The sequence below is a fragment of the Papio anubis genome, chromosome 1 (assembly GCF_008728515.1).
Source record: "Papio anubis isolate 15944 chromosome 1, Panubis1.0, whole genome shotgun sequence".
Classification (NCBI taxonomy): domain Eukaryota; kingdom Metazoa; phylum Chordata; class Mammalia; order Primates; family Cercopithecidae; genus Papio; species Papio anubis.
Window position 1 is genome coordinate 179,210,614 of NC_044976.1, and position 26,652 is coordinate 179,237,265.

General features: G+C 42.4%; 1 protein-coding gene and 1 long non-coding RNA gene across 4 annotated transcripts in view; one reads left to right on the forward strand and one right to left on the reverse strand.

The window, feature by feature from the left end:
* Positions 1-1,361: 1,361 nt before the first annotated feature.
* Positions 1,362-6,166, reverse strand: LOC116271186. The gene is made up of 2 exons (XR_004179615.1): positions 3,030-6,166; positions 1,362-1,593 (listed from the first exon to the last, which is right to left on the reverse strand). It is a non-coding gene; the product is annotated as an uncharacterized LOC116271186 (long non-coding RNA).
* Positions 6,167-14,833: 8,667 nt separating this feature from the next.
* RGS8 (regulator of G protein signaling 8) overlaps positions 14,834-26,652 on the forward strand; it is a 59,544-nt gene continuing 47,725 nt past the window's right edge. For 2 of the 3 annotated variants that reach the window (XM_021929748.2, XM_009192009.4), the window contains exon 1: positions 14,834-14,952. The gene's annotated coding sequence lies outside the window, so the exon portion shown is untranslated. The remainder of the gene's footprint in view (positions 14,953-26,652) is intronic. The other variant, XM_021929752.2, reaches the window with a different exon arrangement.

Sequence of the window (26,652 nt, forward strand, 5' to 3'; positions counted from 1 at the left end):
CCCACTTGATTAAAGACTCTGGGGATAGAGCCCCACAATGTGGGTGATGCTGGGTCACTTCTAGGTGACTCTGACATGGGCTAAAGTTAGGAAACTGCTAATCTAAACCAGTACTGATCATCTCATTCCCCTTTCCAATAACTGGGTGAAGCTTAGACACAGGGCCCAATCATGGCCTAGAGGGCCTAAGAAGAAGCCAGATGGGGAGTATGGAGCATGCTTTTTTTTGTGCCAATTTAAAGGGGTATGTGAGAGTAACTGCCTTCTTTGCAGGATCCTATTTGTTGTGTATGTGACACCTGGACTACTTCCGTCACTTTGAAACTGAGAGAAAGATGTTTTCTAAGAAAGACAGGGTCTAAAGTTAGAAAATACCCAGGTCTTTGTTGATGCTGCTGAGCTGCTGAATAAGCCAACCTCCAGACTTCCTCTTACATGTTATAATAAATATTATTGATGGGTAAGCCACTTTCAGTGGGTTTTCTTCTTTGTAGCTGAAAGCAAACTCACTGATGTTCCCATACAACAGTTGTCTCTTATGTAAATCAGTGCTCTTTGGAATGTATTATAGAAAGATTATGGTGCATTGAAAATGTGGACTTTAATCACACTAATTATTTATTTTCATTTTCTCTCTGTATTGATGGTGGAGGGGTAACGCATCCATTTCTTTCTTCCTTTGGACTGTGAATGAGCCAAGAAAATGCCAAACATTTGGATGAAGAGAGGCTCAGTTTTTCATATGGGTCCAAATGATCTGGATGTTTGGCTTCTGAAAATGAAACATCTGGAGCACAAAGCAATGTTTTTACTTTTCAGTTATATTTTGGTGTTATATAGAAACTGTTATTAAAACCAGGAAGAAAAGATTTATGTAAGAAATGGGATCACTTGAGCGCATCACTGGCAAGCTGCCCTGCCCATATAGCAATTCATTCATTCAATTTTTCTCATTCCAAAGAATTGAATATCTACCATGTGCAGGACATTGTGTGATGGGGATGTAATTATGATTTCACATATAAATATGACTTTATAGACTTTTTTTTTTTTTTGAGACAGAGTCTCGCTCTGCCGCCCAGGCTGGAGTGCAGTGGCCGGATCTCAGCTCACTGCAAGCTCCGCCTCCCGGGTTCACGCCATTCTCCTGCCTCAGCCTCCCGAGTAGCTGGGACTACAGACGCCCGCCACCGCACCCGGCTAGTTTTTTGTATTTTTTAGTAAAGACGGGGTTTCACCGTGTTAGCCAGGATGGTCTCGATCTCCTGACCTCGTGATCCGCCCGTCTCGGCCTCCCAAAGTGCTGGGATTACAGGCTTGAGCCACCGCGCCCGGCCGACTTTATAGACTTAAAGACAGTCTTTGTCTTCCAGGACCATATGGTTTAATGGTGAGCAATTGTTATAATAAAATAAGTTGACATGGTAGAGAGTGGTAAGGTGTTCGTGGGAGCTTGAAGAACAGTGTTTTCATTCATTTAGTTATTCAATGTATATTCATCATGTGTTTAAAGAACCAGATTCTATTTCAGGCTTTGGGTCTACAGTGATAAGCACGGCCAGCAATCATCTCTACTCTCATGGATCTTACAGCCTAATGGGAAAGAAAGACATGAATGCATAAATACACAAATAAATATATTTATAATGATAAATTCAGATAGTTTTATGAAAGAAAGAACAGTCTGCTATCCAAGAGAGTAACTGGGGTGATGTCATTTACTATGGGGGTCAGGAAAAAACTGTCTGAGGATATGACATTTAAGCTGAAACCTGTAGGGTGAGTGGGAGTGAGTGAGATTAAGTTTGGGGGCATGAGTAGGAGGAAAGGTTAGAAAAGTCTTCTTATAGGAAGTGGCATTTGAGATGAGTCTCAAAAGTCAAATTGGCATGGTAGAAAATGTCTATATATGTGCACATGAAGAGGATTGTGAGGAATATATCAAAATGCAAACAATTTTATCTTTGGTATCATGAAAATGTGTACTTCTACTTTTCTTGTTTCTGTTTGATGTACTGTATTTTCTGTGTACTTCTTTTGCAATAAAAAATTACTTTAAAAAGTAACCATAAAAGAAAAGAGAGATAAATTGGTGTTTTTCAAACAAGAAATGATGGGGTCAGGAACGGGGTGTGCGTGTATCTGTGGGAGACATAGTATTTCCAGGCAAAGTAAATGGTTTTGGCAACAGCTTGAGCATTTAAATAACTACTAGTTACTAATAGCATCTCACAACTACAGCATGGCAGTGGAGACAGGGGAGAGAGGTGAAACAGGAAAGTGGTCCAGAGGTCAGTTAAGGCCCTTGTGTCATCAGGAAGGACCTCAGGTTCATCCTGTGGTCAGTGGGGGTAAGGTGATTGGATTTGTATTTTAGAGGCATCCCCCGGTGCCAGTGCAGTCTATGGGACAACTGCAGTCATTTAAGAGAGGTCAGGCGCAGTGGCTCACGCCTGTAATCCCAGCACTTTGGGAGGCTGAGGCAGGCAGATCACTTGAGGTCAGGAGATCTAGAACAGCCTGGCTAACATGGCGAAACCCCGTCTCCACTAAAAATACAAAAATTAGCTAGGTGTGGTGGCACGCGCCTGTAACCCAGCTACTTGGGAGGCTGAGGCAGGAGAATCGCTTGAACCTGGGGGAGCCAGAGGTTGCAGTAAGCCCAGATTGCGCCACTGCGCTCCAGCCTGGGTGACAGAGTGAGACTCTGTCTCAAAGAAAAAGAAAAAATAAAATAAAATAAACAGAGCATGTTGTTAACAGCAGGGAAATATTTCTTTTTTAAAACTATAAGTATCTTCAAGTGAGCGACCCAAGACTTTTTCTTATTTGGTCGCCGTGGCTCAATTTGGGACAATGGCAACTTGGCCAGTTCTTATCTGTGTAGACCACTTTGGCTGACTTGATCGATTTAATTATTAAATTCAAATGATTAATTTGATCAGTCTGATGCCAAACAACTGAGTGGGTGAAATTCTTTTGTTTCAGCCATGTGTTTCAGTGTGCTGCAGCCCCAGTCTCCCCTTTACCTGGTCGTCACCATGAGTCCTTTATGGATCTTAAGAGGAAGGCAGCACTATCCTTTTCCCACCTGAGAGATCAGAATGAGGTCATGTCTGCAGAATGATTGATTTCCTCAGACAAAAATACCACTGAAATATAAACTGTCAATATTGTTTGCTCTGATACCAACTTTTTGTGCAGGTTTTAATTTTGTCTGTTTATTTCAACCAAATCTGAAGTCTCCATGACTACAATAGAAGAACAGAAGGAATAGAAGACTTCTGTGTTAGAACATCCTAAATGGTATTGTTTATAATAAAACGTGGGTATTTTGAAGGATGCCCATATTTTTAAAAGGTGTAAATACTGTTCATATGGTGTTCCAAGCCAGAGACATTTTTATGTTCTGGCCGTGGGTGACATGTGAGCACATTGGAAGGATATATCAATAAGGACTCTAGAAACAGACTAAAAAGATATCTGGATTTTATGGTCAAATTCAGATGGAACGAGATGTGTTTATTAGCCTCTAGGGCAGGGTCTGGGCTCCGTATGACCTGAGTCATCAGGTCAAATGTGGCCATGGATGACATCCAAGTAGTTGTATGAGTTTACATTCTGAATGCCTGAGAAGCTTTACTTCAGGAAAAACTCACATTTTCATGGGTTCTTCATGGATGTGTGGCTAACCTGTTTGGCAGGATTGACACATGATGGTAAGTCCAGCATCCTTTCCCAAGAGGAAGTAAGTGTGTTTGAGGCTTTAGAGTTAGAGCTGAAGTCCAGCTCTTCTCCCTACTATCTGTGTGACTTAGAGTTCTTCATTTGTTAAATGGGGGTAACAAAGTTCACTTTGCAGGGTTATTGTAGTGGAATAAATAAGATATTTATAAGGTTCCTGGCATTTAATAAGCTCTGAAAAATTGTTGCCCCTACTGTTGTTATCATTCATACTCTGAAACACGACAGAGCTATGCAAGCAACTGCTCAAGAATTTTGATTTCTAAATTCTGCAAATTAGAAGCTCTAGGATGGTGGAAAGCAAAGGAGGAAAACAGAGATTAAAACGGTGGGAAGATCAGGTTAGGGTTTCCTGGTGTTCAAAGTGGTGACATCTCAGGCCCTGTGTAGCATCTGGAGATTTTTTGAACTTAGCCAGTATGTGGGGCCAACATATTCCTGGCTACCAATGCAGATGCCAAGGCCTTGAGTTCCCGGTAGAAAAAGGTTAGGGTGATGCCAGGGTGCAGCCATATCACTTAGCTGAATGGTTCCACGGTTCAAATCAGGGGTAATGTTGGCTGACCCCAGCCCACTGAGTATCTGTCTCAATATTTGTTGCTGGTATGTGTTCCCAGCCACTTATCAGTCCTCCTTTCCTTCCTCCTGGGTCTTGTCCTAGTCAGGTGCTCTGCTTCCAGTCAGGTACCCAGCTTGTGTCCTATTTTGCTTCCCAGCTTAAGGAGAGCAAATGTTGCAGGTAAAGTATTTGCTGACAAGGTGGAACCTGCGTCAATTTGAAAAGGACTCTTGGAAATCATAAGAATGACATTTTCATGGCAGAATGATAGACAATGGATCAGTATTTGGGGTCAGGAGGCTCTGTCTGGCACTTGTGATTGGGATACATCATGGTGCAGTGGCCACACTGTCTACTCTGAAGGCCACCCTTGCAAGAAATAGTGTTTTCAAGTGTTCCCTGAAAGAGGCAAATGATTAGGGGGGTGGTTCAATACAGAGTTACTGGCTCATCACCTGTTCACTTCCGGCCTGATGCATTTTTGGCTGACAGTGACTTCATTTGCAAAGCAAGGTCCTTGTGTGATCCACTCCTTGGGCCTCATTCACCTGCCCATCTCAGGAATCCCATGCAAAGGGGTGTCCTCTGCCGGCATCTTTGTGCTTCTTGCATTGGGACTTACACCTGTGGTTGCCTTAAAAATGCCTTGGGTTTCTTAGTGCTTGTTGCCCTGCACTGTTGTGTAGGTGCTGAGGAAAGGTTGCAGGGGCCAGGGACAAAAAGTACTCCATGAACATGAAAAATGCTGCAGTGACAGGTTTCTTTTTGGAGAGTTTTTTGAATTCCATAATAATATGAAACTAATATTACTACTACCTACATTTTCAGGTCCTTTTCTGTTTCTCAGGTACTGTGTTAAGCACTTTTCATGGTGTTTGAATGCCTGTTGTTTTGCTTGTCCTGCATCCCTCCTCCTCTTGTGGTAACAGCAGATTTAAACCAGAAAATCAACTCTTGATTTTCCTTTTGGAGCCCACCTATTCCCCATTACATGTAATCTTTGGGGGCCTCTTGTTTTGTTTGCCTTCTTTTCTCCCCATTTGTTAGGGAGGGATCTTTGCTGTAGGTTTATGCGGATGGCTGAACACACAGGACACCTGACCCTGGACAGATGAGGTTGCCAGCATTTTATTAGTTGCTTCTACTCACAGTCTTGGGGAGGAGGACACCACAGGCCACACAGAGCCACAGGGGGTTGTGCTCAGTAATAGAGTGAACAAGCAGAGGCTGTGGGAGACAGACTTTGTAGTATCAAGAGGGTAGGGGTGTCCCCTGCTACCTTATAAAGATGTGATTGGGTCATTTAAATAATTCCACAGGCCAACAGGGAACTGAAACCCACTACTCAGGGATAGGCAGGAATTGCACTTCGTTCATTTGATAAGGAGAGATGTTTGGCTAGGGGACCTTATTTGTAGGAACAGAAGAAGAGGGAAGTTGGCAGTTAGGTCATTTGAAGCCTCCCTCATTTTCCCCAGATGTCAAGGCCCACATAGTATTGGGCCATAACTTTAGGTCTCATACCATACCTGTGAGTCAAAGTCCTGTGTCCTTCACTGATAAAGAGGATGGGCATGTGGCCTGTGCTAGACCAGTCAGGCTCTGTCTCTTGGAAATATGAAGCCTTAGTGAAACAAGGATGGAAAAATGACTGGAGTTGACTAATTCTGACAGGGCTGTCCCAAATAAATTATTCACTCCTATAACCCAGAATCTAGAGTTGAATTCTGTTGCTTGCAGCCAAGAACAATAACTGTTTCACATTTATTTGATATAATGACCCTAAGGGATAGGTAATTTTTATTATCCCCATTTTACAGATGAAGAAACTGATGCAAAGAGATGCTAAGATTGTTCACATTCATAAAGCAAGTAAGTGACAGCAGAGGGAGTTGAAAAAAGAAGATTAGATTGGCAGTAGTTTGCAACTCTGCACCTTTTCCTTAAAGACAGGGAATAGAAATAGTGTGTCAGAACATCAAATGCCACCCAGGCAAGGGAGTGCTGATGAGATATAGTATCACCCAGTGGCAATACCTGGTACACTCCTTGGTATGTGCAGTCTTTGGCCTTATGGGGTCACTTACATTTCACAAGAGCTAAGTAAACTCAGTCCCTGAGTTCTAAAGATGGTTGGATATGAGGTGTCACATTGATGTGGAGACCATAACCAGAGAAAGATCATTATCTTCAACTGGCTCTGATGAGGTTGAGCCAAGAGTATTCTGGTTTGAGTGGGTATGGAAAGGATGTGTGTGTGTGTGTGTGTTAGAGAGAGAGAGAGAATACGTGTGTGCATGCACTTCATAGTTCAGATTCTTGAATCTTTTCTGTCAGTAAGCACGTATGCCTGGACTTTGGTGAGCAAAGACAGGAGGCCTGAAAAGTGTAAAACTTTTCACTAAGAGTAGAAACTATGAGACCCAGTGTTTTCCCACTAAGAACCCACAACATTGGGAAAGTGAGAAAAAGGTGGACAATGCTCTAATGGGGATAAAACAAAAACAAAAACCCACACTTACTTAAAAGCACATCTACGGAAGTAGAAAGAAAGTCAGGAAAAGGAAGGAAGAACCACTAAAACCAAAGAGAGAAACAGAGAGAAGAAGGTGTGCAGGAAATGGGAAAAGGCGCTTTGGTAAGGCTGCTGTTCCTAGATGGAAGGACGTTCACCATCTCGGCAGGCCGCACAGGCCATCCTCTCCCTGCCCCTAGCTTCCGCCTGTCCAGAGCTGCTCGGGGAACCATGCATCAGCGACTAGATGTTAGGAGCACCAGTGTCTCCTTGCACATTCAGAGGTCTCGCCACCTCACAGCCATATTCAAAGAGAAAGTGGCTTCCTGCTGACACAACATTTCCCGAGCATGGGGCATGAGCCTTGAGCTCTGATCCCCCCATGAGGCCCAAACTTACTCCACAAACTTTGAAGTCTGTGGTTCTTGGCTGGGTCTGAGGGCCTCAGTGCAGAAAGACACAAGTGGTCTCTGTCTGGGAGCCAGCCTGGTGGCAGGAGAGATGGAGCCGTGTTAAGGTACACAGAGCTAAAATTTTCCTGCTTAAAGACACATTCTGTGAAAGTGATGGGTATTATGCTGTCAGTCCATTGATGGCTTCAAACCCCTCATCTGAGCCATGATATCATCTCCGGGGTGTGGGCTGCCCAGGTGAGCCTCTGCAGAGACGCTGCTTCCCAGCGCAGGGACCTGCAGCGGCGGTGAGCCAGGTCTGCCTCACCTTCATCCATCTCCTTCAAGGACACTGCAGGGGCCAGGCCAGGGCTTCCTTTCCACCGCTTCCTGGGTGGCAGTGTAGGGGAAAATTCTTTCCAGGTCACACTGTGAAGGAATGAGGCTTGAGTTGAAGACACGCAGAGGGAAGCAGACCTTTTCTGGTGGACTCCTTGAGTGACTAGTACTTCTTCCCAAGGGGTGCTGCTGCTTAGCCTATTGATTAAGAGTTTGGGGTCAGACTGCCTTGGCTGAATTCCATCTGCACTACTGACAAGCCCTGTGACTGTGGCCTATTACTTAACCTTTCTAAGCTTTAGTTATATCATCTATACAATGACAGACTTATCTCATGGAGTTTTGTGATGATTGAAAGAAATAATCCCCATAAAAAGCTTAGCACCTCACGCCTGTAATCCCAGCACTTTGGGAGGCTGAGGCGGGCAGATCACAGGGTCAGGAGATTGAGACCATCCTGGCTAACATGGTGAAACCTCGTCTCTACTAAAAGTACAAAAAATTAGCCAGGCGTGGTGGTGGGCGCCTGTAGTCCCAGCTACTTGGGAGGCTGAGGCAGAAGAATGGTGTGAACCTGGGAGGCTGAGCTTCCCGTGAGCCGAGATCGCGCCACTACACTCCAGACTGGGCGACAGAGTGAGACTCTGTCTCAAAACAAACAAACACTTAGCACCTTGCTGGCATGCAGAAAATACCTAATGTTATTTATTGGTTATGATGATGACTACATAGTTGTCTTAGGTGCCTCTGCCCTTGGACTTTTCTTGGCCAAACCATAGAGATCATCTGGCCCCAAGTTAGGGGGTTGTTGGAATGATTCTTCTAGTGGTGGTGATAGTAGAGGTGGGGGCAGGAAAAGGAGCAGAATGGTTTGACAAATATTAAAATAAAATCTTGATACCTTTGCCACACTTTCCCCTGCATCACACTTGAATTTGGACTTCTAGGTTCAAAGTCAAACTCAAATGGCCGATGTTCTTAGAAAGCTGGCTCAAACCACTGTTGGCTGCAGCGTTCTCAGTGGGCAGAAGGCCATGTTCCTCAGCTGGACCAGCTCTGAGCACAGCAACGTACAAAAGGTTGTCTTTGCCTCTCCAGCCTCCTTCCTTCAGGCTACTATTACAGTAGTAGTGTCTTCTCAGGCACAATCTTGTTTTTGTTCCTGTCGATACCTAGTTTTTTGTTGTTGGGTTTTTTTTGTTTTTGTTTTTGTTTTTTTTTTTGTGAGACGGAATCCCACTCTTGTTGCCCGGGCTGGAGTACAGTGGTGGTGATCTCGGCTCACTGCAACCTCCACCTCCCAGTTCAAGTTATTCTTTTGCCTCAGCCTCCCGAGTAGCTGGGATTATAGGGACCTGCCACCACGCCCAGCTAATTTTTTGTATTTTTAGTAGAGACAGGATTTCACCATGTTGGGCAGGCTGGTCTTGAACTCCTGACTTCAGGTGATCTGCCTGCCTCGGCCTCCCAAGATACTTAGTTTTAGAAAAAATCTGAAATGAATTCATGCTGAGATATAAATGACTGACATCCTGAAGTGTTACCACTTCAGGGGAATTTAGAGTTTGATATGAAATAATGTGCTCCCACGTTGATTTTAAGAGTCAGCCCATGGATGGCTGGACACAGTGGCTCACACCTGTAATCCCAGCACCTTGAGGGGCTGAGGCGGGTGGATATCTGAGGTCAGGAGTTTGAGACCAGCCTTGCCAAAATGGTGAAACCCTGTCTCTAATAAAAATACAAAAATTAGCCAGGCGTGGGGGCATGTGCCTGTAGTTCCAGCTACTTGGGAGGCTAAGGCACGAGAATCACTTGAACCCAGGAGGTGGAGGTTGCAGTGAGCCGAGATTGCACCACTGCACTCCAGCCTGGGCAGCAAGAGTGAGACTCTGTCTCAAAAAAGAAAAAAACAAAACGAGTTAGCCCATGGATGCGGAAGGCATTCTGGGAGCATCAGGTCTTCCTACTTAGGTGGTTAATTACCTGCTCTATCCTGGTATTCAAATCTCTTTTTAGCTCAGTTCTAGCAGGTGGCATGATCAGCAGCACCAGTTGAACAGGGGAGCCAAATTGTTGTCCTGAAATATAAGACGTATCTCCAGGCCAGGTGTGGTGGTGCACAAGCACTGTGGGAGGCTGAAGTGAGCAGACAGATCACTTGAGCCCAGGAGTTTGAGACCAGCCTGGACAACATGGTAAAAACCCATCTCTACAAAAAATTACAAAAGTTAGCTGGGCGCAGTAGTGCATACCTGTAGTCCCAGCCACTTGGGAGGCTGAGGTGGGAGGATTACTTGAGCCCAGGAAGCAGAGGTTGCAGGGTGCCGAGATGGTGACAGTGCACTTCAGCCTGAGTGACAGAGTGAGACCCTGTCTCAAAAAAAAAAAAAAAAAAAAACAGTTGCATCTCCAAAACATTTCTCAGGGATACTGGGGGACAGAATCTGGCACTGAGGAGAGGCCCTGTTGCTCCAATGTCCTCCGCCCCACACCCACTTGCTCCTAAAATTCTTCATTTATAGAAGACGCTGTTGAACAGAGCTGCTGCTGATTCCCTTGCTGAGTCTGGGGCATGAACGCCATTTCTGGAAATATAAAATCCATGATAAGAATTGGAAGGAACTGGCAACTCTCTATACACAGTCTTGTTTAAAATGGAACTTCACCCTACACATTCCTTGTCTTTTTATTTATGTTGTCACTTGCTTGTAGATGATGCAGATATTTACTATTATCTTAGTGAGTATTACTTAGTAATACTTAGTGAGTATTATTACTATTATCTTAGTGAATATTATTCAGTGAGTATTATGGAATCATTCCTAAGGCCTTCTTCATGCTCACCCACATCAATGCTGCATGTTCTAGATAAAGTAGCTATAAAAAAAATCTTGGGATTATTTTTATGCTTCAACTTGACTGGACTAAGGGATGCCCAGATAGCTGGTAAAGCATTACTTCTAGGTGTGACTGTGAGGGGTGTTCTGGACGAGATTAGCATGAATCTGTAGATGGAATAAAGACTTCTCTCACCCATGTTGGTGGACAGCATCCACTGCATTGAGGGCCTGAAGAGAGTAAAAAGGCAGAGGAAGGGTAAATTTGCTTTCTCTGCTTGAGCTGAGGCGTCTGTCTTCTCCTGCTGTCAGGCATGGATGCTCTTGGTTCTCAGGCCTTCATACTTGAACTGGGGTTTATACCACTGGTCGTGGGCCTGTTCCCACCTCCTGCTTCCAGACAGCAGACTGTGGGACATCTCAGCCTTCATAATCACATGAGCCAATCTCTCATAATACATTTATTTGTATGTATCTGTATGTATGGTGTTGCTTCGGTTTCTCTGGAGAATCCTAATAAAACTGTGATACAGAGTAAGAATATACATAATGATATGTTGTTTTGCATAACAATACTTACCCTTACTATATATCAAATACATTGTTTGACCTCTGAAAATGATTTCATAGGTCACAACCTGCAGTAGGAGGCCAGGACCCATGTTTACACCTGACTTGCCTGTGCATAGATGGGCATGTGCAGTGTGAGTGCCTCTGATGATGGTGCTGATAGTGACAATGTTGGCCCTGAGTAAGCCTGGCTGGAGGTGTCTTGTGTGAATTCTTCACTCATCCCTAGCATAAGGCCACCTCCCTGCAATATATCAAGGACAACTTGGGTCCAACGTGGTCTTGCCAGGAGTGGGGGCAGTGAGGGTGAGTCTGCGGTTCACACCCAGCAAGTGACACACACATAATCTGCATCACCGATTCCTCTTTCCACAGTGGAAATGGCTGCAGGGGAGTGGAAAGGAACCAGTTTTAGAGGGAGAGGCTGGGGGGAGGGTTAGTACTGTGGAGTCACACCTTTGTCCCATTCTGCATATGGGTCCAAGATGGCCCCACTTACCTGCTTTTTTCCAACCTGGCACACTTTTCTTCTGTGGAGGACTGAATTTGGGAGGGCTCCTGGCCTGTTGGGGGTAGCATAATGCAGATTCCAGGAATAGAGATAAACCAAAAGAAGGGCTCATGACAGGGCTTGCCAGAGAATGGTTTAACTGAGGACCGTGAGAGACACTGAGTATTTGCTTCTTCAGTGATGAACTCCTCAACACCTGCAGATGTGCAGTTTCAAGGAGAAACCTCTCCAACCCATTGTCCTGAGAGCTCTGGTACCCAGGGAGGTGATTCTGTGGCTATTTCATGCAAGCTGAGAGACTTGTATTTTGTACAAGTGGAGAAACACAGAAAATTACAGTTGTGGTTATTGGAGGAATCACTATTTGTCTGAATTCCATTCAATCAAAAGCCACCTGGGCCCTGCAGATATCTGGAGTAAAAACAGTCCTATTTAGGCTTATAGTTAGAGCTATAGTGAAATCTCTATTGCATAAATGTAAAGTCTTTATATATTGCCTCTTTAAGAAGTCAGATTTCTTCAGGTCAAAAACTATTTCATTTCAACTTTATATTTCCTGCAAAACCAAGTGCCGTGCCATACCATTTGTTAATGTTCAATAAATATTTGTTAAATGAATAATAAAATGTGTGGTTTAACTCCTACAAATTTTTATCTTTAATCAGTTTTTCTCAACACTCAGCCTACTCTGCATCACCCCTCCCTGACTTCCCAGTCAATGTGTGCTGAGGAAATGCAAACAAAATGTAATTAGGAAGGCGAATCTACTTTGAAATGCACTTGTGTAAACAAATGTAGGCCAAAGGCAAATTTAAATGATTTTCAAAATTGTCTGTGGTTATTATCCACGACCCTGTGCTGGCCCAATTTTTACAGATAATCAGGTTATAGCTGATATTGGTTCTGTATTTTCACTTTAGAATAGAGGTAGAAGGTGGAAGGATACTGTGAGCACGGATTAGGACAAAATAAAGTCACAAAACCCCAGAAGTTGTGGTGAATTGAAGACACAAAAACAAAAGGATTTTTCTTAGCCGAGGTCTATGAAAATATACCTTTCGGCCACCCCTCCACAAGCTCCAATTCTATTTGCTATCTCATCAGGTTAGTTCAGGGTTTGGGGTTGGTAGGTAGGATTTGTGAGTCAGAGCAGTTTGTTATTCAGATTAGTGTAATCTCCTCTTGAGATAACACAATTTTCCCAGCCTCCAGGGAAGGCTCTGGTTTGCAGCTTTTGCTGCCACATAATCATCTCTCTGAGAAATTTGGGTTGCAGGAGAAAATGCCGCTTTCCATTCAGAAGGCAGGGAATTTGTAGAGGGTAAGGAATCTTTGCAAAACTTAGGTTGAAGCACTGGTTTGGGATTATTTACTCAGATAGGACTGTCTAGGCCTCTATCTTGTCCAGCATTGCAAAGTGCATGGTACATAATAGGTACTCAAAAAGGATAACTTCCTGGGTAAATAAATGAGAGGGCGAATGTTCGAATGAACTTACTGGAAACAATCCAAGTGTTCCTTTTCTGCTGCTTTATCATTGCTTATACATTGTAATGACCCACTGCACTCTCCTTTAGAGAGGTGACTTACTGTCCATATATTTGTAGTTAGATGGGCTGTGAATGTACATATGGTAGGTGAACACTTATTTGGTCTAAATAAAGAATAAAACTTTTTATCTCTTTCAAAATATTGAGTCATCTCTCAGTGATCTGTGCATGTGACCTGGCCTGAAATTCCCATTATTATTATCACTTAGGGCTTAGATAATAATATTGAAGAATTGAATTTCTTTAGGAAGTCATGGGTACATGTAATATCTAATTAGGAAATCGCTGATGATATAAATATTTTATTTAGGATTGGATCTTTAGCCTTATTAGTTTATTGTTTAACCAACTGATCCCTTTGTCAACAAGTGTACGACACAACAAGTTTTTTTTTTTTTAAGTTATAATTTCAAGTTTTATTTTAGATTCAGGGGTACATGTGCAGATCTGTTACCTGGGTATATTGCATGATGCTGGGTTTTGGGGTATGACTGATCCCATCACCCAGGTACTGAGCATAGTATCCAATAGTTTTTCAACCGTTGCCCCCCATACTTCCTCCCTACTCTAGTCATCTTTCTGATTCTTGCCATCTTTATTTCCGTGAGTACCCAATGTTTATGTGATATTTGGTTTCCTGTTCCTGGGTTAATTCGCTTAGGATTACGGCCTCCAGCTGCATCCATGTTGCTGCAAAGGACATGATTTTGTTCTTTTTATGGCTATGTAGTATTCCACGGTGTATATGTACCACATTTTCTTTATCCAACCCAATATTGATGGGCACCTGGGTTGATTCCACGTCTTTGCTACTGTGAATAGCACAACGTCTTTTTAGTAGAATGATTTATTTTCCTTTAGGTATATACCCAGTAATGGGATTGCTGGGTCAGATAGCAGCTCTGTTTTAAGTTCTTTGAGAAATCTCCAAACTACTTTCCACAGTGGCTGAACTAATTTACATTCCCACTAATAGTGTATAAGTGTTACTTTTTCCTCTGCAGCCTCACCAGCATCTGTTGTTTTTTTAACTTTTTAATAGTAGCCATTCTGACTGGTGTGAGCTGATATTTCATTTGGTTTTTATTTACATTTATCTGACGGTTAGTGATAAGGAGCATTTTTTTCATATAAAACGAATAGTTTAAAAGTAGAGAACCCCAGCAGTGAAGAAGGGAAGATCCGAGGGTAGATGGCAGCTCAATAATTTCAGCTCAAAGATTAACTGGGGGGCCACTAAGGAGGATTCCTTTGCCTCTGCCTACTTAGCTGGGGGTCCTGCTTCCTGAATAGCATTCAGTTTTCCAGGCTGCTAGATACAGGGCTGCATCTAAAGAGTAACGTGGAGACCAATCCTATAATCTTAACTTCTCCCAGTAGTGCCTACCTCTGATGTAAGTGCTGTAAGAACCTCCTCTATGGTACTCCTTAAGAGACAAAAAATTGCATTTAAGGGACAAAAAGTTACATTTGTCTCAAAGGAAAGCTAGACATGGATATGATTCAAGGGAGCTGATAACTCTGCCCTGCCTTTTCCTCGGAGTCATCTCTCAGTGACCTGTGCCTTTGACCTGGCCTGAAATTCCTATTGTTATTATCACTTAGGGATCAGATAACAATATTGAAGCATAGAATTTCTTTAGGAAGTCATGGATAAATGTAATATCTACTTAGGAAGTCACAGAAGTAATCTGACACTTGCTGCTCAATGAGGTTTCCTAAAATGCTGATTTATGATGTCACAATTCTGCTCAAAGAAATGCAATGGTTGCCTATTGTCCATCAACTCAAAACCCCACTATTCCGCCCCATGCCATTAATTTCACTTATTTGCCTCATTTGGGATGGAGCTACAAGTAGGTGAAGAAGAAGGCCTAAATGTCACATTTGACACATTTAACACCTTCTCAAGAAACCATGACAACATGTTGGGTAAATTTATATGATGAATTTGTTACAATGATTCATAATATATGTATTCATTACAACGGGGAAGCTTAGAATATTGGACTGGGATTTGGAAAATTTGCCCTTGATTCCCAGTTCTGCTATGTTACACATGATAAATCCTTAAATAACTATGTTTTGCTGGTGTCTCAATTTCCTCCAATGTAAGTAATCCACTGGACTATCATGATGATCAAATTAGATGATTGTGAGAGTCCTTTTGAATACAAAGCTTCCAATTCAAAGCACTTTGAAATATAAAATTTCATCATTTAACAAAAATTAGACATTACATTAATTTTTAAATGCTGTTCGGTTTTGTGTACTTAGTAGAATGAGAACTCTAACAAAAAGCATTTGGTCTTTCTAAGACACTCGTGACTTCCAGCAATTCTGCTATCTCCTGAAAGCTATGGGAATTTGAAGACGGAAGATGCACCCTGTGTCTTCTGCCGCCAGAGGCAGCCCGAGGCTGAACCTGGGGTGTCTCCTGGAATACCACCCTGGATTGGCACCTCCTTTCTCTTGAAAGAGAAACCAGGCAGAACAATCCTCATGGTTACATTTTCGGGGAGGAATGCTGAGGTGTCAGATTGGTGCGCTTATTGAAATATACAGGGACAAAGTAACACACTGTAGACTAGCGTGTGTGTCGGGGGGAATGTTTGGGGGTCATGTTGGGGTGAATAGTTACACCTGCTTCCTTCCATTTTCTAGGGCAAATGGCTTTAGCTGCTGCCCGGCAACAGCATTTTCATAAAAGCCTTTGAGAGTAGCTTTGAAAATGTGTCAGCCAATAACCGAGCAGGACCCGGCCTAACCGCTGAGGGATCCCCCTCCCCCTCCCCGCAGCCGAGAATTGGGAAGGAGCAGATGGAGCCAGTCCTCCCCTCGGCGGGCTCTGGGGCGCATTGTTATGCACTCCGGACTCAGAACCTGAGACGCAGGCGGGCTCTTCACGGGCTTCGCTCTGGATGCAGAGCTCGGGAAGGAGTCATGTGAGCCCCTCTGCAGTCTCCTGTAGGGTGTGAGGTGCCGGATCTTATCCAGGGCAGGCACTGTGTGAGGGTGCGCCCTCCTGTTAAATTTGCCGTGAGCCCTCATATGTCATTAATCAAGCAGCTGAACCGAGCTGGCACTGCTGGAGCACCGCATTCATTATAGTCCCCGAGGGATCCCTTTCTGCAGATCCCAGAACTTTTGGCTCCAGGAATAGAGATATCCGTCCTGCCAGGAAGGCCCCAGGCCTGCAGCACATTGCAGGCCTCTCCGGGGATTTTCCCTGCATCCCTCCCCGGTAATCCCGTTGCAATCCCCAGAGCTCTGTGAATCCCCTCGGATTGTTAAGGTCCCTGCAGCAATGAAGCAGGCTTTGGGGAGCCACAGCACAGGGAGAAGAGCCTCCAAAAGGGATCTGTGTGGAAGTTTCTAAGGACACAGTCATGTGGCACGTGTCTAGTCTGTTTTGTAAAATGTTTTTCACTTTCCCTGTGGTATGTGCCCATCCCTGGGGGCTAAGAGTTAGGAAAGGCCTTGGGCCTGCTTTCCTTGACGCCCTGCCACTGAGACCTGGGCCCTGGGAACTAATCTTTGCTCCTGGGAAGATGGGAAGAGCTGCCTGTCTGCTGAAACCACCTCCTTCTCGCTACACTCCATCCCCTTCCACATACACCATGAAGCCACTTCTCTGATTTCTAAATACCGAGCAAGCCAGGCGAGAAACACCCATTCAGCCATGGCCCCCTTTCAATGTATTTAATCCCAAATGGAATAAATCAAATGAACGAAGTCCTGCCTCTGTGGTGATGTGAAAACCCCTCTGGCCCGGGGATGGAGGCATGCAGGGTGATGAAAGTGCAGCAGCCGGAGAGGCGGCTTTTAATAAGAAAGATGAATCAAAATGCGCAAGTCTTAACTCCCTCTACGCAGTCACCTATCTTCTGCCTTAACCTTTTCAGAATCATAAAAACAGTCTAATTTCTTCCAAATAAATAGCTTTGTGCTTCTCTGGGCTCTATTTTTCAGACATACAATAAGTCTCTGGGCGCTTACACAGACGTGCTGAATATATGTAACTCTACATTCATTATAGAGACATGTGTGCACAGAGTTACACACACATTGTTCTAATTCCCGTTGGTCTAATTTATGCAGTGAATTCTGTGCTTACGAAGTAAGAATTATTTCAAGGTTAAACAAAATGATGATAAGCACCTGACTCTAGCTGAGGCGACTCTGCCCTTTTCTTAGCACTGGTGGAGTTTTGAACACCAAAAAGGGAATATGTTCAATAGCAAATTCACTCTCATCATAATAATATTGCTGATTTTTTTCACCCACAAAAAAGCAAGCATCTTGGGGAAAGGACTATGTGGCTTTAATCTTAGGGGGAAAATAAGCATCAGGGAGGGACTAAAGGTTGCTTCTAGGACTTTAAGGAATTATATTTGGCTTTCCAGAGAAAGGAGATTCTTCTTCTCCAAGGGAATTTCAAGTAGAAGGCAATAATAACAAATTATTTCATGTTTCTATGTGGCAGATATTATTGTAAGTGTACAAATATCAAGTAATTTTTGACCCCTGTTTTATAGATGCAGAAACTGAGGCATAGCAGGGTTATTAGTTGCCTAAAGTCACACCACTTTAAAATAGCTGGGATTTAAACCAATGCAGTCTGACTCTAGAGCCTGCCTGCTTAACTACTATGATGGACACAATAAAAGAAACCAACCCAATGAAACAAATCAAGCAATGACCAGATTATACCAGCTCCTTACAGAAAGACCACCAACCGGTTTGTGAATTTTACATGGCTTTGGCTTCTTTCTTCTCCTTGATTTTACCTTTCTCTCCATTCTAGTGGCCAGCAGCCACTGTGCCAGAGGGTAGCAGGGGAAGAGAGAAACAGGGGAACTCACATCTGTTCCCTTTCAATAATCATCATTCTAGAAAAAGTCAAGGGAGGACGACAATCACCTGTTTGTGTTGTCCTGCCTGGTATTGCTAGTATTCCCTCTAAGTCCCTGAATTGGAGACATTAACACACAGAAGCTTTTGGAAGCCCTACCAGTTCTCATGACCTTACTTTTCTCCTGCTTTCGTTTAAATCATTCTAGTAAGCACTCAATTGGCATTTGCAATGAAGAGTGGTGGCCCACCACAGTTACAAGATTCTATCAATTGAAAGATGAATTATGTTTTTAATTCAGCTGTGTATTTTTTCAGGAGGATTGGTTGGGGTGAGGGATAATCACCAACTTCATCACATTATAGATACACACTGATTATAAGACATCTCAGCTTTAGAAATGTGAAAATGTGAAAAAAAAGTGTTTTAGAATTGAGAAAATACAGTATTTTATTTCTGTCTTTCAATAAGGATTCAGCCTTGTTAAGGTAGCATCTTGTAAGGGTTCTTCTTCTGTGGTCTGCCCTCTCTGGGTATCAGAATTTTGATTACAGTTGTCAGCCGGAGTTCAGCCTGGTTCAGATATCTATTTTTAACAATAGCTGAAGGGGTTCTTTTTTTCAAGACAAGAGAAAGATTACTTAAGAATAACGGAACTGATTCATGGATGGGGTCTGAGTTTCCTTCTTGTTAGCAAGGGGCTGGCTTCAGAGGGTGCCCCCTAAGGGGTGAAAAGTGAGTGGAAATTCTTACCTGAGGTAGCAGGGTTGGAAAAGTCAGAGACACGAGCCAGGTCTGATATCAACAGGAAGAGTCAAGAGTTTAAACTCCAGAAATAAATTCAACTACCAAGATTGTGTTAGATTCGGCATTGAAATGGCCCCAATTCTCTACCTCTCCCCATATCCATGCCTTTATAACATGACTGCAGCTTTTCTCAGCAAGATGTGGAGTTTCTTTGCCTCTTGAGTCTGCGCTGGCTTTATGGCTTGGGTTGGCCAGTAAAATGTGGCAGAGTGAGGTTGCAGTAGATCCAAACCTGGGCTTGAAAATGTCTTTGCACTTTTGCTGTTTCTCTTGGGACTCCTACTTCTGCCATACAAATGGAAAAGCTTGCTTAGCCAGACAGATGATGAGAAACATGTGGCCCAGCCACCCCTAGCACCCTAGCCAGCAGACAGCCAAATGTCAGGCATATGAGTGAGAGCATTCTAGGCCAACCAGTCTCAGCTGATCCACCAACTCCCTTCAGGTTCATAAACCAGCCCAGCTAAGATCAACCAAGCCTGCCCCAGATAAGCTGAATCAGCAAAATGACTCAGAGATTCATGATCAATAACAAATGGTGATTATTTGAAGCCAAACAGCTTTTGAGTAGTTACACAGCAATAGCTACAAGGCACAAAGACAGGATTGAAATCAGGGCACCAGATCCAAGGTTTAAAGTTAGACAGAGGCCGGACATGGTGGCTCATGCCTGTAATCTCAGCACTTTGAGAGGCTAGGGCAGGATAGGTCACTTGAGGTCAGGAGTTCGAGACCAGCCTGGCCAACATGGTGAAATCCCATCTCTACTAAAAATACGAAAATTAGCCAGTTGTGGTGGTGCACGCCTGTAATTCCAGCTACTCAGGAGGCTGGGACATGAGAATCACTTGAACCCAGGAGGCAGAGGTTGCAGTGAGCCAAGATCACGACACTACATTCCAGCCTGAGTGACAGAGTCAGACATACAATAAGTCTCCCAGCACTTACTGAGCCAGACTCCATCTCAAAAATAAAATAAAATAAAATAAAAAATAAAAAAATAAAGCTAAACACAGACTAGGTTTGGAGCAATAGCAGTTCAGAAACAAAAGACAGGCTTGGAGGGCGATTGTTGAGAATGGCTTTGGGATGTCTAAAAGTTGAGTAGTTGGTGAATTCCCAAATTGGATAGGTTCTTACAGGGGAACAGAGGCAGGGTAGGGAGAATGAGAACTAGAGAAGAAACCAAGATTGTTTCTTTTATGGGAGTAGCCCTAGTAAATGTATCCTTAGCACAATGTCTGGCCTATAACAGGTACAAAATAAATATGTTAATTAAATTAATAAATCCTCTTCCCAGCAGAAGATTTAGTTATTCATTCACCCTTTAAACAAAATTTATATTGAGCACTATATATGGGTGCAGGAGCTTGTAAATGGGCAGGTGTAGGTGCACGATTCTGTGGAAGTTTTGAAATTCCACATCTACCAGATACAGAATGTATATAACCCAATATTTATCTTAAGCGTATGCACATGTACATTAAGCTGTAGTGTATTGACCTCCAATCTCTCCTCTCTAAAGACTGAGTAAATGATGCAGTTGGTATGCCCTAGGAAATGGCTGTTCTGTTTTATCTTGCTTCTGCATTGTCTATCGACCACTTCTGTATCCCTTGCTGTTCATATCGGGTATTAGCCTGGGTTAGAGAAAATGCTTTCTTAGATGGCTAAGAGCAATTGTAGAGCCGGGTGCATCAGCATGTGCCTGCAGTCCCAGCTAGTCAGAAGGCTGAGGTGAGAGATTTGCTTGAGCCTGGGGATTTGAATCCAGCCTAGGCAACATAGTAAGGCCCTATCTCTTAATTTTTTTTTAAGTGATTGCGGTAGTTTTACAGTGGCTCAAAATTCAGATTTGGCCTGCAGAGTACCCTTCAATAGGATTCCTGAGCTCCAGTAGCTCTGAGTGTGCTAAAATGGAGGAAGGTTTGTTTTTCTTCAAAGTGTTCTGGAAAATGTTAGTTGTGGCTATTTATTACATGTCCATTTCTTGTGGTGCTGAAAACTTGTCTTACTCGGATCTGCTACAGTGGTAGGAGGGGCCAAAGCCTGTTCCAGTGTAGGTTTCCAGAGTCAATATGAAAAAGGACTAACCGCTTTAGCAGCAGTTATGAATGCTAAGATATTTCTTAGCTGTTCTTGCCAAATGCCTTTTCTGATTGTGGTGTTTTGGTATTCTCAGTTATTGTTTCATGTATGCAATGAGGTAGGCCAGTGATTCCCAAATACAGTCTATCTATAGGTAGTAGTCAAAGAAAAAGTCATCACTGAACACAGAAAAATGAGACAAAAAAAAAAAAACCCAATGTAGTGTAGTGTGTATGTTTCTTCATATCAATTTCTGTGTACCTATATGTGGGTGCAAGTTCACCAGTTGTGCTTTTGTGGGAAGTCTTATCCTTCATTCTGCAATTATGTGTTTCATACTTTTCTGACATTAAGATTTTCTTGATTTTATAAAGTGATGGCAATAGTAGATAACTTTTTTTTTTTTTTTTTTTTTTTTTTTGAGTAGGAGTCTTACTCCAAAACCCAGGCTGGAGTGCAGTGGCTTAATCTTGGTTCAGTGCAACCTCTGTCTCATAGGTTCAAGTGATTCTGATGCCTCCTTCCAAGTAGATGGGATAACAAGTGTGTGCCACCACACCCGGCTAATTTTTTGCATTTTTAGTAGAGATGGGGTTTCACCTGTTGGCCAGGCTGGTCCCGAACTCCTGACCTCAAGTGATCCGCCCACCTCGGCCTCCCAAAGTGCTGGGATTACAGACGTGAGCCACCATGCCCAGCCACAGATAACCACTTTTTAATGTTCTTACTTTGAAAAATAAACAGTTGATGATCCTGTGGATGCTGCATGGGAATTTTTAAAAAATTGACTAGGCTAAGCTTTACAAGTCTGGAAATCACAGAAAGGCCACAGTGGGCACCGTGAAGGACAAAGAGCACAGCTCCTTCTCTCCAAGACTACTGTCTTCCTTTGGGAAGATTAGACATTTGGGCAAAATAGCTGGCATAGAGTTAGCTCGCAAAGCTGTATTAGGTAAGTGGGAGATGTCATGATAGGTGTAATTTAATAAACATATTCAAAAAAATTAACCATCCTGAGGTAAAGAAAGGTTGACCAAGATTTCAAAAGAAACAAATACAAGTAAACTTTCTTTTTTTTTTTTTTTGTTTCCACTTTTTATTTTAGGTTCAGAGGTACATGTGAAGGTTTATTATATAGGCAAACTGTGTGTCATGGGGGTTTGGTGTACAGATAATTTTGTCACCCATGTAATAAGCACAGTACCCAGTAGGGTACTGGATACTATCCTCACTCTCTTCCTACCTTCCACTCTCAAATACGGCCCTGTGTCTTTGTTATTCTCTTTATATCCATGTGTACTCAATATTTAGCACCTACTTATAATTGAGAACATGTGGCACTTGCTTTTTTTGTTCCTGCATTAATTTGCTTAGGATAATGACCTCCAGCACCACCCATGTTGCTGCAGAGGCCATGATCTCATTTTTTAATAGCTGTGTGATATTCCGTGGTGTATATGTACCACATTTTCTTTATCCAGTCCACCAATTGATGGATGCCTAGGTTAATTCCATGTCTTTGCTATTGTGAATAGTACTGCAATAAACACACATGTGCATGTATCTTTATGGTAGAATGATTTATATTCATTTGAGTATATACCAAACAATGAAAATGCTGGGTCAAATGGTAATTCTGACTTAAGTTCTTTGAGAAATCCCCAGATGGCTTTCCACAGTGGCTGAACTAATTTACATTCCCACCAATTGTGTGTAAGTGTTCCCTTTTCTCCACAATGTTGCTAACATCTATTTTTTTTTTTTTTTTTGATTTCTTAGTAATAGCCATTCTGACTGGAGATGGTATCTCATTGTGGTTTTGGCTTGTATTTCTCTAATGATTAGTGATGTTGAGCATTTTCTCATATGCTTGTCAGCCATGTATATGTCTTCTTTTGAAAAGTGTCTGTTTATGTCCTTTGCCCATTTTTTAATAGGATTGTTTTTTCTTGTAAATTTGTTTATAAATTTCCTTATAGGTTCTGGATATTAAACCTTTGTTGGATGCATAGTTTGCAAATATTTTCTCCCCTTCTTTAGGTTGTCTGTTTATCCTGTTGATAGTTGCTTTTGCTGTGTAGAAGCTCTTTAATTAGGCCCCACTTATCTATTTTTGTTTTTGTTGTAATTGCTTTTGGAGTCTTCCCCATAAAGTATTTGCCTTGGCCAATGCCAAGAATGATATTTCCTAGATTTTCTTCAAGGGTGTTTATAGTTTTAGGTTTTATATGTAAGTCTTTAATCCATGTTGGTTGATTTGTGTATATGGTGTAAGGAAGGGGTCTGGTTTCAATCTTCTGTATATAGCTAGTCAATTATTCCAGCAGAATTTACTGAATAGGGAATCCTTTTCCCATTGCTTGTTTTTGTGGGCTTTGTCAAAGATCAGAAGGTTGTGGGTGTGCAGCTTTATTTCTGGGTTCTCTAATCTGTTCTGTTGGTCTATGTGCCTATTTTTGTACCAGGACCATGCTGTTTTATTTACTGTGGCCTTGTATAGTTTGAAGTTGGGTAGTGTGATACCTCCAGCTTTTTTTTTTTTTTTTCCCCAGTCAAATTGCTTTGACTATTTGGTTTTCTTTTGGTTCCAAATAAATTTTAGAATTTTTTTTAGTTCTGTGAAAAATATAATTGGTAGTTTGACAGGTATAGCGCTGAATCTGTAAATAGCGTTCAGCAGTATGGCTATTTGAACAATATTGATTCTTCCTATCCGTGAGCATGGAATGTTTTTCCATTTGTTTGTGTCATCTATGATTTCTTTCAGCAGTGTTTTGTAATTCCTATTGTAGAAATCTTTCACCTCCCTGGTTAGTTATATTCCTAGATATTTTATTCTTTTTGGGGCTATTGTAAATGGGATTGCATTGTTGATTTGGTTCTCAGCTTGGACATTATTGGTGTATGGAAATGCTACTAATTGCTGGGTGTGATGACTCATGCCTGTAATCCCAGCACTTTGGGAGGCTGAGGTGGGCACGAGGTCAGGGATTCTAGACCAGCCTGACCAACATGATGAAAGCCCATCTCTTCTAAAAATACAAAAATTAGCTGGCGTGGTGGCATGTGCCTGTAATCCCAGGTACTCAGGAGGCTGAGGCAGGAGAATCGCTTGAACCCAGGAGACGGAGGTTGCAGTGAGTTGAGATTGTGCCACTGCACTCCAGCCTGGGCGACAGAGTAAGATTCCATCTCAAAAAAACAAACAAACAAACAAACAAAAAAGTAAAAGAAAAAAAAAAGAAATGCTGACTACTAATTTTCATATATTGGTTTTGTATCCTGAAACTTTGCTGAAGTTGTTTATTGATTTAGGAGCCTTTGGGCAGAGACTGGAATTTTCTAGCTATAGTATTCTATTGTCTGTGAAGAGAGAGATCCTCTATTCCTATTTGGATGCGTTTTCTTTCTTTCTCTTGCCCTGATTGCTCTGGCTAGGGCTTCCAGTACTATGTTGGATAGGAGTGGTGAGAGTGGGCATCATTGTCTTGTTCCAGCTTTCAAGGGGAATGCTTCCAACTTTTGCCCATCCAGTATGATGTTGGCTGTGGGTTTGATATAGATAGCTCTTATTATTTTGAGGTATGTGCTTATGATGCCTGGTTTGTTGAGGTTTTTTTTTTTTTTTTTTTTTTTTAAATATGAAGGGATGTTGAATTTTATTGAAAGCCTTTTCTGCATCTGTTGAGATGATCATGTGGTTTTTGTTTTTAGTCCTCGTTATGTGATGGATCATATTTATTGACTCGCATATGTTACACCAAACTTGCATCCCAAGAATAAAGCCTATTTAATCATGGTGGATTAGCTTTTTTGACATGCTGCTGGATTCAGATTCTCAGAAGTAAACTTTCTAATAGAGTCCAGATTTCATTTAGTTGCCTTTGCCGGTTTTGCTTCTTGATGCTAGAAATGAAGTTGGGAGGGGTAAATTAAAAATAGTTGGTGTTCAAGGAAGAGAGCTAAAATTTGGGCTACTCCATGATGTATCAGTGAGCTTTTGCAGTGTAACAAAACATCCTAAAACTTAGTGGTTTAAAACAACAACCATTTATTAGGTCATAATTCTGTGAGTCAGTTGGGCAATTCTTCTAGTTTGGAGCTGGTTTAGCTAATCTTGGCTGGGCTCACTCTTATATCAACAGTCAGCTGGTGGATTGGCTGGTGGCTAGATTAATCTAATATGACCTCATTCATATGTCTGGCAGCAGACTGGCTGTGGGTTGGTACAAAAGAGGGGACTGGATCAAATGTTTTCATTCATGCAGTAAGTTAGTGCAGGGTTCCTCATGAGGAAACTATAGTATTCCACGAGTGGCAAGAGAAAGCAAGTCCCCATTCATAAGTGCTTTTCAAGTCTACTTGCATCCTGTTTGCTATTGTCCTGTAGGCCAAAGCAAGTTACGTAGCTAAACCTAGAATCAGGGTGGGAGAGAGTACCATGGAATGGATAGAGAGGTCATGGATAGAGAGAGCTGTGAACAAATGAAGGGCCATCACTTCAACAATCTGCCACAGCTGTTGATAATACCCTAGTAATGGTTTTATCAAATCATGAGGTGTTTTTTTGTTCAAACTGCTTAACAATTTATTTCAGATGAGACAAGAAGTATAAATGAAGTACAGAATTATAGAATTGTAGAGTTGGAAACGAATGTACAGATGACCTAGTGTAGCCCTGTCATTTAAAAGAAAAGAAAATGGGGACCTAAAGAATTTAAATGACTCGCCCAAAGGGACAGAGCTGAGTACTGATAAATATTTTAAACATCCATGTCTATGTGCTAATAATTTAATAACCTAGGGTGAGAGGTACAACTCCATCATTGATATTTGAGTACCTGGGATAAGGTGAGTATAGCAGAGTGAAACAAGACAGATTCTGTCCCTGCCTTCATAGAGCTTATGGTTTAGCCAGGTGACACAGACAAGAAAACGATTAATTAAAAAGTAGTGTGCTATTGTTGTACCAGAGAAGTACAGGATATTATGAGATGTCAGGGGGGCATGAATTATGAAGGAGCAGAGGGGCTATCCATTAGTTGTTAAGGCTTTTCACACATAAACTTACTAATTCTCTTTACAACCCTATGAGACAGGTACGATGAGTATCCCTCTTTTCTAGGAAAAGACCCTGTGGCATAGAGAGGTTAAGTGACTTACTCAAGGTCACAGAACTGGTAAGTGGCTGAGCTGGGATTTGTCCTCAGAGTACCTCTCTGACCCTAGAGCCCACTTTCTGCCTATGGAAATGGAATAAGAAAAATGAACGGAGTTCAAGGATTATTCAGACAGGATGATCAGGCCAAGCACAGGATCTCCAGATAGATATTTTAAATTCTATTCCCTAGAAGTGACCTTGAGATATCACAAGGTTTAAACTCTGTGAGTGATGAGTGTCAGTGTGTATGTGCATGTGCTCACAGGCTGGCCTGTGCCCATCTGCGCCCAAGTCTAGGGAGAGTTGAACTTTCATGGCTCTCTATATAAATTGTTCCATATGGTGGAGTCCAGCAGCTTTCTTTGTTCCTTTGACTATTAACTGTATCTATATCCATATCCATATCCATCCATCCATCCATCCATCCATCCATCCATCCATCCATCCATCCTATTTTCTGTCTACCTGGAATCTTCTGACTCCTTCTTATCCAAGGACTGGGTGATTTTGATTGTATTTCTGCTGTCTGTTTACTTTCTTTCCTTCTGTTAGTGGGCTCTGCATTCTCATCTCCAGAGGCTCTCTTCTCTTGCCAGGGGAGGTGGCCCATCTCTACTTTTCTCCTCCTATACCTTAGGCATTTGTTGTGTTCCCTGTGACAGATCATACTGTATGGAAGAGCAAAGAAAGACTTCCTCAACAGTAGCTAATCAATCAGAGG